Source organism: Cetorhinus maximus, chromosome 3 (assembly GCF_964194155.1).
Source record: "Cetorhinus maximus chromosome 3, sCetMax3.hap1.1, whole genome shotgun sequence".
Classification (NCBI taxonomy): Eukaryota; Metazoa; Chordata; class Chondrichthyes; order Lamniformes; family Cetorhinidae; genus Cetorhinus; species Cetorhinus maximus.
This window is the reverse complement of record NC_135881.1, coordinates 56,747,501-56,760,608: the sequence shown is the minus strand read 5'-3', so window position 1 is coordinate 56,760,608 and position 13,108 is coordinate 56,747,501.

Here is a 13,108-nt window from a genome sequence, read left to right as displayed (position 1 = left end):
AGAAGATGAACCTGTTTTTCTAAGTCCATTAACCCAGTATTCCTTCTGCTTTAAAAGATGCAGGTACTCTGGACAATCATACGATGAAGGCATCATTGCTATTTCCAGCATTAAATGCTGAATGATATTTCAATGCTCAAATACCATCTTGAGAATCCTGTGCTCACATTTTTAACTTTTTATTAATTCTTGCGAAGTGGGCTTCACTGCCAAGACTGACAATTATTGCACAACTCTTGTTGCCCTTAAGGTAGTGCTCAGTTTTCTTGTTGAGCCTCTGCAGTACATGTGGTGAAGGTGCTCCCTCAATGTTGATAGTTAGGAAGTTCTTCCAAAGCAGATTTCCCAGTGCATTTTTGGGGTACCCCCCAATACGACACCCTGGAGCTCAGAGGTAGAAGTCATAATGGTGTGTGATCTGGAGGTGAACTTGCACTTGCTGACCTTACTTTTCTAAATGGTGAAGGTTATGGGTTTGAGAAGTGTTGCGAAAGAAGCACTAGAAATTTCTACTATACATCCTGTAGACTGTACACACTGGAGCCACAGTACCCTGGTGGTAGACTGGATGTATGTTTCAGCTCGTAGACAAGCTGCCAGTCAGGCAGACTTCATTTTCCTGGATGGCATTGGGTTTTTTGAGTATTGTTGCACCTTTACCTATCCTGACACATGGAGAGTATTCTATCACATTTCTGATCTTTGCCTTGTAGCTGGTGGAGAGACGTTATGGAGGAAGAGCTAAGCCAGAATAACCCAGCCTCTGACCTGCTCTAGTAAGCACATTTATGTTGCTGGTTCAGTTAAGTTTTTGGCCAATGATGTCCCCAGGATTTTAATGGTGGGAGATGTGGTAATGGTAATGTTATTGAATGTTAAGGGAAGGCAGTTAGGCTGCCTCTTGTTAGAGGTAATCATTGTTTGGCACCAATGTTACTTACCACTTACCTATCCAAGGCTGGATGTTGTCCAAATTTTTCTCCATGCGGGCACAGACTGCTTCATATTCTGAGGAACTGCGAAAGGATTCAAATCAACAAACAGCTTTTGGGTACAATATGCACTTAAAAGAATCCGCCACCATTCAAAACTGTTGGGAGGTAGTGTCTCTTCTCCCCAGAATTTTCAAAAAAGTTCAGAGAGTTTAAGTGAGAGTTCATGACCACCAGTTTTATAGATCTCTGCAGGGATATTGTCTGGACCATTTTTCATCTGTTGGAAAGCCTTTTATGTCTCAGCAAGTGTTGGCCATGTACCCAAATTTGATCTTTCAAGCTGCTGAGAGATTGTTTCAATTGCTTCATCGGATACTGTTGACTCCCATTTGAGAAGGTTATGTTAGTTATGGTCTCAGATAGGTGCATCGTTTTTGAGAAGATTATTGCCATCTTCAGATTGGGGGGTGGGGTGGGGTACGGATGGACCATATGTCTTTGGTCCATGGATGGACTTAGTGGCTTGGTGGCCTGGAAGAAGCTGCTCATGTGTCGATCTGCATAGCGTTGGGTTTCATTGGCCTTCTCAACTCATTCTTGATGACATGTATCTGAGCTCTGGATTCAAGTAGTAAGTATTCTTCTCATTTCTGCTGTGATGTAGCATGATTTTGACATGTACTGATTAGTTTTGTTGATCAAGAAGTTTGGCTATTTCTTTATCATTCTCATCTAACTTGTCTTGTTGCCTGCAAGATTCAAACCTGATGATCTAGGCGAATGCCTCTTCAAATACAGATTTGATCTTGTCCCAAAACCATTCCACACTGTTATCATTGGAGCCTGTGAGAGCAAGATGGGAAGAAACTTGCAGTTGAAATTGTTCTCTTGTTTTTATATCCCGGGGAATACAGATGTTAAATCGTCTCCTAGATTTATTTGAGGATCTTCAGTGTTTGGTTGCCAGACATATGTCCATGGTTGTACACAGGTCTGTGGTCTGTCCAGCTGTTGTTTGCACCCCGCATGGCTTGGCTGATGTTCACATCCTTCCTATCCCAGGCACGGACAATGACGTAATCCAGGAGGTGCCAATACTTGGATTGAGGTTATTTCCATGTTGTATTGATCTTTCTGATGAAAGGATGTGTTTATGATGGTAAGCTCATATTTAGTGTACTTGGTGAGGTGGAGGACACCATTGGAATTTGATTTCCCCACCCCTTCTTTCCTAATGGTGCCCTTCCAGATGGTGCAGTTGTGTCTAAGGCTGGTGTTAAAATCTCCCGGTAGAATCAGTTTGTCATGTTTTGGGACAGTTGCCAAGACAGAATCCAGATCTAAATAAAAGAACTGTTTGCTTCCATTAGTGAAATAGTGTGTGGAACCATATGCAATGATGATTGCAGCCCATTGGTTGACACTAAGCTAAAGGCATAGGGTCATGAGCCATTTGTTAATACCAGTTGGAAGTTCTGTATATCTGTGATTCTAATTTTTGATGGTGAACCTAACTCCGTGGATACAATCCTCCACTAGATTTCCCTTCCAGAAGAAAGTGCATCCTCCACCTCCTTCTCTAAGCTGGTCTTCCACCAGGAGTGGGGGTTCACTGAGAGCAACAGCATTGATGATTTAACTTGCAAGCTCTTGAGAAACAATGACGGTTCTCCTTTCAGGAAATTCACTGTTATGGTTGTCAATACATTCCAGATACAGAAATTTATTGCTTGTGTGTGTTTTGGACCACAAAACTGGTGATCCCACCATGTGGGGTTTCTCCAGGACAGTTCGGGTCAGCCTATGTTTGAGGCATCTTTTCTAGCCCCTGCCTCAAGTGAGATGAGCAGAGGGACCCTAAAAAGGACTGCTCAGATGTGGATGCTGCTGCCAGGCACCTACTTCTGTCTATCCAAGAGCTCAGTGACCATCAGACATCCACCACCTGCGTGGAGATTTGTGACCAGAGACCTCCAGGTTCACAGCCTTGTCTCTGATGACAGTCATCATCGTCAGAGGATTTTCTGGTATCCCTGGCAAAGGGCTCATGTCATCTTTTAACATGAGAAAGTCGGTGCGCAGTCGACAACCACACAATCTTGATGGGTTGGCAATCTTTACCCAATGACATGGCAAATCATGATGACTGGAGAGTGCCACTCCCACCTTCGTTCATCTTCACAGTTGCTGATGTGCATGTGTGCCTCATTCATCTGCCTGTTCCGCTGTTGAGGATTTGAAGATGCATGTTTTAATTAAGGTTCACCCCTCTAGATCCACTCAGGTCAGCGTCAGGGAGGCAGGCTCGCTTCATGCAGGTTTTAGCTAGTACAGTCTTGGTGGGAAGGCAAGCTATGAGGAAGGTCACAATCAATATGCCTCCCTGGGATGTGAGGATCAATACTGGGGAAAGTTACAACTTAGCAGCGCCATTGAATCGGCAAACCAATCATTACAGGTACCCAATGTGGTTTCCAGCCACCCAGGGAAACCACAGATATGATCCTTGTTGCCTGACAAATCAAAGAAAAGCGTCTGGGACAATGGAAAGAGCTCTGCATGACCTTTATTAATCTGTCAAAGGCTTTGGAAAGTTCCCCAGGGGCTTGGATGTCCCGCAAAATTTGTTATTATCCTGTGACTCCTGCAAAACGGTGTGACAGCAACTGTCCTTTGCAATGGATTGGAGACCAAACCCTTTCGTATCCAGACAGATGTCAAGCAAGGCTGTGTGACTGCACCAACTCTCTTCACTATCTTCCTCAGCCTGGTCATCAAGCTTATTCGTAAGCAACTTCTAGAAGGGGTCATAATTGAGTTTCAACTTGACAGGGTGTTTTGCAACCCCAACAGGCTGACAGCCAAGACCAAGTTGACCGTCTAGCATATCCATGACTGACAATATGCCGACAAGTGCGCAGTTGTGACCCATGCTGCAAGAGACATTCAGATCATCCTCAACTTCTTCAACTCCACATACAAGAGTTCATCTCTCACTCAACATCAGCAAGACCAAAATCCTCCACCAGCCCACTCCAGATGGGCACCTACATCTCCAGTCAATGTTATTTATGGGGAAACTTTAGAAGTCACTATCATATCTCCACAGTGACTTTTCTCAAAAGGTCACCATTTAAGTCGAGATCCTGCACAGAATCAGCTGTGGCTTTGCAGCCTTCCAAAAATTGCACAACCGGGTCTTCGACAATGGAGATCTCCATCAGAGGATAAAGGCTTTAGTCTACAGTGCTGCTGTTATCACCACCCTTCTATATGGAAGTGAGACTTGGATCATCTACCAAAGGCATCTGCGGGCACTGGATAATTTCCACCAGCACTGTCTCTGCAGGATATTCAAACTGGAAACAAGCTCCAGGATCCTCACTGAAGCTAATTCCTCCAGTATCACAAGTGTTATCATGCGAAATCAGCTCCGCTGGTCTGGACATTGCATCATATTGGACCCTGAAATATTTCAGCCCGCAGTGGAGAAGCTTTCTTTTAAACCTAAGACTAGAGAGGGCCTCCTTGCAGCTTAGAGACTTTTTTTAAACTAATACAGCCATAGTATTTTTGGCATAGATGGAGGCCATTCTGCTGCTCATGTGTGTGACAGCTCTTCATTGCCTTAATGCAAAAAAAATTCACATCCCTAGACTCTTCTCAGCAACAGCCCTGCTGCTTTAAATATTTATCTAACATTTTCCTTGAAAAGATGTAAAGTTTTCCGTTTCAACTGTTCTGTGAAGCATCCTATTCATAACAAAGTAAAATAATCTCTCAGGCCATTACCCTTGTTACTCCTGGTAACATTGCTCTATAAACAAAAACACAATAGAAGAGATATTTCCGTTCATATAGGTCAGTTTAAAAAAAAATCACAATTACAATTGAGACAAATTGTAACATAGCCAAGTGCACTTGGAGAATATGTTTAGAAAACATCAAGAGACAACAGCCCATTTATAAACAATGAACTTGATCTCTTACAATGGCACTTATTATCTCATATGTGGGACCTGAGGAATTATTAATACAACTGAAACCAAACAACACTTTAAGTATTGCTACAGGTGTTTTAAATCATTGAGGCTTAAAAGTATCATACAAAAGAAGCACACAGAAGCTGCATAGCCACAAACAAACAATACCCAAATTTTTCCCAAATGAAACAAAATTTGACTGAAGAGAAGGTAAGTATTTTGTGACGGGCAGAATGTATTTGCTTTCTTAGTGCCTGTAATCATATGCTTTGTAAGGAAAGAGGTCTGTCTTGTTATGAAAGCTAACTTACCCTCTCATTGGGAGCAGAGGTCAGGAACTCCAAGTCCTGACAGACCTCAGTTTCGGCACTTGCGCAGACAGGGAGCGGGCTGCAGGTGCGCAATTCAGCATTTTTAAGTTCTTTGAGCCCAGTGTGCCTTTGAGGAAAGGGAAAGCGGCTCCAAAACACAGTTCATGTGACCGAAAGCAGAGCACCATTGAAGTCAAGTGTCACAGGCAGGGGACAAGGAGAAGGGACAGGGAGAGGTCCCAAAAGAAGAGTCTCAGACAGTGGATAGGAACAGGAAGAAGCCCCAGTTAATTTCAGAAGTGAAGAGCAGAGAAAGAGGCTCCAAGTAGAAAAAGGGCTGCAGTTAGCAGACTTTCAGTGAAGAGGGCTCAGGAGAAGCACTGGCAGTCAAAGTAGGCTCAGGAGAAGCCCTGGTAATCAACGAGGGCTCGGGAGAAGCCCTGAAGATTCAAGAAAACAGAAGGTTGGTGACTCCGTGCTGCAGGCTGTTGGGATGAAGGTACACCTTTGGAGCAGTAGTGTTCTCCTTGATGCTGCTGAAGAACTGAAGTTGTACTTGTGAGTTGGTGCTTGAATCCATACTCGGGAATCCAGGGGAACGGTATCTCAAGAGATGAGATTGAAACCCTGGAATGTTGTTGAGGCCATCCGAGTTGGAATAGCTTTTGGAGGAAATTTCAAGGCGAGATCTTTGAAAGTGAAGACTGGAATCCCTTGTGAGACAGACAGAGTTTCAGTGAGATTGGTTGACTCAATGTTACTGATGTCTGGGTGGGTTGTTGAGAAATCCATGGACTCTGCATTTCCTATTTAACGTGCAGTGTGGTGTGTTCGACCACAGTTTGCATGTTAATTCACATCTACCTTATATTAACTCTGAATGTTAGAGTATAAGATAGATATCATAAATTGTATTATCTTTCTGACCTTGTATAATAAAGTCTATTTTTGTTTGTGCATAACCTGTGGCTTTATTTACTGAGCAAGTGTTTTGAATTTCAATTTTTGCCTTCTTTAAACAAAACATTATTGGTCCCTAACCAGATCATCTGGGTCTGATCTAGGATCATAACATAAATTGGGGGCTCTTGTGGGATTTCAAATCCACAGACAAATACAAGTGCTGGTACTTGCTGAGGTTAAGATTGATAAGATTATCACAATGAATGTTATTATACTGATTGAAAAACACAATGACTTTGTCAATTGCTATGACTTTTCTAGAGTGACTTGCAATAATTAACAAAGGCTGGGTTAATCGAATTAGCAGGAAAGTTGAAGTTAGAGTTAAAATCAGGGGGTAAGAAAGCAGACATAATTGAGGACTTGAAACGTCTAAATGATAAACTTGTAGAAGCAAATTCAACAAAGATATTTAAGTAAAACGAGATGATCTAAGTATCAGAAGTCTCTAAGTATTGTGAAAATGCCTTGAATAGGAAAAGGAATTGCTGATGAATCACCAGTTGGGCGAATACAGAATTAAAAAACAAAACTGAAGAACTGTTGGAACTTTGTTGTGAAAAGAGCAATGAGATTCTTGAACTCTAAGACGAATTTTTAAAAATTCATTTACGGGATGTGGACGTTGCTGGCTAGGCCAGCATTTATTGCCCATCCCAAATTGCGCTTGAGAAGGTGGTGGTGAGTTGCCTTCTTGAACCGCTACAGCCCATGTGGTGGAGGTACACCCACAGTGCTGTTAGCGAGGGAGTTACAGGATTTTGACCCAGCGGCAGTGAAGGAATGGCGATATATTTCCAAGTCAGGATTGTGAGTGACTTGGCGGGGAACTTCCAGGTGGTGGTGTTCCCATGCATCTGCTGCCCTTGTCCTTCTAGATGGTAGTGGTCGTGGGTTTGGAAGGTGCTGCCAAAGGATCCTTGGTGAGTTTCTGCAGTGCATCTTGTAGATGGTACACACTGCTAGCACTGTTCATCGGTGGCGGAAAGAGTGAATGTTTTTTTTTCTGGCGAACAAAAAGAATGAGATGTGTGGTAAGGAAGATCCAGACTTTGGAAGCAGATAAGGAAACAGATTGAGGATCTAACAAGTGATTTGAAAGAGTCGAAGGAGCAATTAATGACCATGGAGGAAAGATTCTGAAATGAACAGAATCCCCCAAGTGAAGTTGTCAAATTTGTGTAACAGTTCCAAAGATAACTCTGAAATAAAGGCAACTAAATTCACCCGAGTAGGTGCTGAGATGAATTAAAAGATTAATAATCTTGGAAAAGAATCGGAAAATAAGAGGGTAAACAAATATTGGGATAAAGGTTCAATTTTTCAAGCACCAATGGGAACAATATGAATGTGTACTGAACTAGAAAATGACTTAAGTAAAGAGAAGAAAACTCCCTCAATGCAAGTTTATTCATCTGGTATTCGTCAAAACAAAGAAAAGAGAACATTTGTTTTGGTGGAAATGAGTGGAGAGGACAATTTTGAAACTGGCTGTCAATCAGACATACACAGTTTCTGTTGCAAACTTAAAGGACCCATTGAAGTCATGCTTCCATTAACAGAGGAGAAGAGTAAGGACAAACCCATGTCCTTCTGTTATTACCATTTAGAAACCTATGTGAAAGTCATTTGTATCAAATAGCATGACTAATATGCATCCAATTGTGAAGAGGGGAAGACTGACATAGACAAAAACAGAAAATGCCAGAAAAACTCAGCAGGTCTAGCAGCATCTGTGGAGCGAGAAACAGAGTTAATGTTTCGAGTCCATATGGCCTTCTTCAGAGGTAGCTCCATGGTCATTAATTGCTCCTTTGACTCTTTCAATTCACTTGTTAGATCCTCAATTTGTTCCCTTATCTGCTTTCAAAATATGGATCTGCTCTTCCTTACCGCACATCTCATTCTTTTTGTTCGCCAGACAAAAAAAACATTCACTCTCTCCGGCACCGACGAACAGTGACAGGTACCTCTGAAGAAGGGTCATATGGACTTGAAACGTTGACTCTGTTTCTCTCTCTCCACAGATGCTGCTAGACCTGCTGAGCTTTTCCAGCATTTTCTGTCTTTGCTTCAGATTTCCAGCATCTGCAGTATTTTGCTTTTATATAAGACTGCCAGGGTATTGGTTTGCAGTCACATCAGCAAGGTTGAAACTCCTGGTACAAAATAGAAATGTAAGCTGGTCAAGATGTTTCTAAAGGAAACTTAAATGTATCTTCACTATGTATGGTTGACCATGAAAAGATTATGGGGAGAAAACCATGTAACTGTTGATGTTCTATTCCGAGTTTAAAGAAAGGGTGTAGGAGAAAAGGCAGATTCTGGGTTATGGTAATTCTATGATGTTTAAATACTGCTAACCCTACTTGTTACATACACTGGCATTTGTTTTGATTAAATCTTTGTAACTTTATAATATATGTGTAATTGTGGAACAAAATAAAAAAGTTATCTGTATAGTAAGTAATAAGCTATTCGTTAGAATTTTATGACTTTAAGTACTTCTTGTAAAGCCATTGTAAAGAAACCTTCACTATAGTGAAGCTTTATTTCTTCCAAGGGATAAAGTAACTTACCTTCTCTTCGAGAGCAGAGGTCAGAAACTCCAAGTCCCGACAGACCTCAGAGTTTTCGTGCATGTGCAGCCAAGGAGTGAGTTACACATGTGCAGCTGAGCATTTTTAAGTTCTTTGGGCCCAGCGTGCCTGTGCAGAAAGGAAAAACAAAAGGAAATCCAAGGACAGGAAGCAGAGTACCATTCAAGACAAATGTCCCAGGGAAGGGACAGGGAGAGGGGAAAAGGCAAGGTCCCAAAGAGGAGAGGGAACTGGAAAACAACCCAAAAGAAGAGTCCCAGACAGGGGACAGGGGCAAGAAGTGGTTCCAGTTAAGATAAAAAGAGAGGTGCAGAGAAAGAGGCACCAAATAGGAAAAGTGATGCGCTTAACAGGCTTTAAGTGCCGAGGACTCAGGAGAAGCCCTGACAATCAAAGTGGGTTCAGGGGAAGCCCTGGCAGTTGAACAGGGCTCAGGAGAAGCCCTGGCAATTTACGAGGGCTCGTGAGAAGCCCAGAAGTTCCAAGAATGCAGCAGAAAGTTGGTGACTCCATGCTGTGGGCCATTGGCGAGAGGGTCTCCCTTTGGAGCAGATGTGTTCTGCTCAGTGCAGCCGAAAAGCTGAAGTTGTGCTTGTGAGTTGGTGGTGCTTAAAATTCTCAGGAATCCAGGGGAACAGCATCTTGGGAGACGAGATTGAAACCCTGCGTGGTAGGTTATTGTTGATGCAGTCCGCGTTCGAGTGAATTTTTGGAGAGAATTCTAAGGTGAGATCTTCAAAGGTGAAAACTGGAATCCCTTGTGCGAGAGACAGAGTGTCGGTAAGATTGGTGACTCTGACATCTGGGCGGGCTGTTGATAAATCTGTGTACTCTGTCTTGGTTGCACATGCTATTTACCATGCAGTGTGGTGTTCAACCACAATTTGCCTGTTAATTCACATGTACCTTATATTAACCTTGAATGTTAGAGTATAAGATAGATGTTGTAAACTTTTTTCATCTTTCTGACCTTACAAAGTTTTTTCCAAAACCAGTGGAACCTTGTGACTTTATTCTCTGAGCAAGTGTCTTGAACCTCAAACTTTGTCTGCTTTAAACAAAACATTATTGGTCCCTAAACGGATCATAGCAAAGCCCTGGAGGTCTGGTTGAGGATCATAACAGTCTTTTCTTATCCTTGGAGGGTTTATTGCAACTAAATAATCCAGCAGCAAGCTTTGATGAGTTTAAAATAAAAGTTATTCATTCTCAAACACTTATCCTGAATTAAATGTACCATCATACATACACTGTCTCACTTGCACACCCATACACAGAAAAGATTGGATACAGAAGAAGTGGCATGTACATTTACAGATTACAGAGGGTAATGGAGGCAGGCTTTCGTTTCCTGGGACATCAGGACCAATTCTGGAGGGTGACAGGACCTGTATAGGGCAGATGGGTTGCATCTCATCAGGGCAAGGACAAATGTCTTTGCAGGGTGGTTTGCTAGTGCTATTGGGGAGATATTAGGTGGGGTCAGACCAAGAGGAAAGACAGTAAAATTGAATATGGACTTACAGTGCATGTGTGTAAATGCACAGAGCATGGTAAATAAGCTTGGTAAACTGCAGGCCCAAATAGCCACATAGGATTGTGATGTTGTAGTAATCACAGAGACCTGGCTCAAAAAGGAGCAGGGTTGGGTACTAAATATCATTGCATAAAAGGTGTTCAGCAAGTATAGGGAAGGAGGGAGGGGTGTCGGGGTAGCAGCATTAATTAAGGAGAATATTACATTGTCGGAGAGGGAGGGTCTACTGGATCAGTGAAGGTTGGAGTTATGAAACAATGGAGGTACCATTACATTACTGGGTGCATTCTATAGGCCACCAACTAGTGGAAAAGATAGAGGAGCGCATTTGCTAGGAAATTACTGAGGTGTAAGAACTATAGTGATAATGGGGATAGTAATAGTGAACAGGGCAGAGAAGGAGAAGAGTTTCTGAAAAGTGTTCATGAGAATTTTCTTGATCAGTACGTTTCCAACCTAATGACGAATGAGGCATTGCTGGAACTGATTTTGGGAAATGAAGTGTATCAAGTATCAGTAGAGGAACAGTTATGGAACAGTGATCAAAGTACCATAAAGTTTAGTTTAGCTATGGAAAAAACAAGGAGCAATTTAAAGTAAAAACATTTAATTGAAAGAGTGCCAATTTCAGTAGGCTGAGCATGGAACTGTCTCACATGAATTGGAATGGAAGGTTGGCAGAAAAAACTGCAACGGAACAATGGGCTGCCTTTAAAGAGAAAATGGTTGAGGTACGGTTGAGGTATTTTCTTATGATGGAGAAAGTAGGGCAACCAAAGGCAAAGTCGTTTAGGTGAGGAAAGGGATAGAAAGATAAAGCAGAAAAAGTGTGTATGACATCTGTCAGGTTGATAATACAAGTGAGAACCAGAACAACTATAAAAAGTTCAGAGGGGCAGAGAAAAACAAAATGAGACAGATGACGAGAGAGTATGAGTGACTGACAACCAACAAAGTGGAATCTGAAAGTATTCTATCGACATAAAAGGATAATAAAAGGTGGAGTTGTTTAGGGACCAAAAGGGGGATCTAGGAATGGAGGTAGAGGGCATGGCTGAGGTACTAAATGATTAATTTGTATCTGTCCTTCCCAAGGAAGAAATGCTGCCAAAGTCATATTGAATGAGAAGCTAACTGAGATACAGGATGGGCTAAAAACTGATTTTTAAAAAAAGGTATTAGAAAGCCTGGCTGTAACTAAAGTTGATAAGTCATCAGGACTGGATGGGATGCATCTGAGGATGCTGACGAAGTAAGGGCAAAAAGTGCAGGGGTACTGGCCATAATCTTCCAATCCTCCTTAGATACAGAAGTTTTGATAGAGGAAGGGAGAACCGCTATTGTCACACCTCTTTTCAAAAAATGTGTGTAAGGATAAACCCAGCAACTACAGGCCAGTGAGTTTATCTTCATTGATGGGAAAGCTTCTAGAGACAATAATCCAGGACAAAGTTAACAGTCACTTGGACAAAAGTGGATTAATTAAGGCAAGCAAACATGGATTTATTAAAACCAACTCCTGTTTAACCAACTTGATTGCGTTTATTGATGACATAAAAAGAGGGTTAATGTAGTGCATATGGATTTCCAAAAGGGTTTGATAAAGTGCCACATAATAGGCTCATCAGCAAAGTTGAAGCTTATGAAATAAAAGGGACAGTGGAAGCATGGGTACAAAGTCAGATGAGTGACAGGAAACAATTATGGTGAATGGTTGCTTTTTGGACTGGAAGGTGCACCACAGGGGTCAGTACTAGGATCACTGCATCTCTTGAAACATATTAATCAATTAGACTTGAGTATACAGAGCACAATTTTGAAATTTGCAGGTGACAAAACTTGTAAATATTGTGAACTTTGAGGAGGATAGTAATAGACTTCAAGAGGACATAAGCAGGTTAATGGAATGGGTGGACACATGGCAGGTGAAATTTAATGTAGAGAAACATGAAGCGTTACATTTTGGTAGGGAGAACTAGGAGAGGCACTATAAATTAAAGGGGGTGCAAGAACACAGAGATCTGGTGGTATATGTGCACAAATCGTTGAAAGTGACAGGCAGGTTGAGAAAATGGTTAACAGGGCCTTCAAGATCCTGGACTTTATAATAGAGGCATAGAGTACTAATGCAAGGAAGTTATGATAAACTTTATAAAACACTGATTCAGCCTCAACTGGAGTAGTGTATCCAGTTCTGGGCACTATACTCTAGGAAGGCTGTGAAAGCTATAGAGAGGTTATAGAAAAGTTTTAAGAGAGTGATTTCAGGGATGAGGGACTTTAGCTACGAGAATACATTGTAGGCACTGGGCTTATTCTCCTTAAGGAGAGGAGATTTGATAGAGGTGTTCAAACAAAACGATGAATGCAAGACAAAGTAGACAGAAAAAAACTGTTCCCTTTGGAGGAAGGTCGAGAACCAGAGGCTACAGATTTAAGGCAATTGGCAGAACAAAAGGTGACATAAGAAAGCAATTTTTTATGCTGCAAGTGATTAGGAATTGGAATGTAATGCCTGAGAGGGTGGTTGAGGCAGTTTCAATTGTGGTTTTCAAAAGGGATTGGATAAGCACCTGAAGATGAAAAATTTGCAGGGTTACAGGGAAAGAGAAGGGAGTGGAACTAGCTGAATTGCACTTGCAGAGATCTGCATGGACTCAACGTGCTGAATTGCCTCTGTGCTGTAAAAATTCTTTGAATCTACAATTGTATGCAATACAATATTGTACAATATGACACCAGTCATACTGAGAGATTTGGCTGGGAACACCCTAAAAAT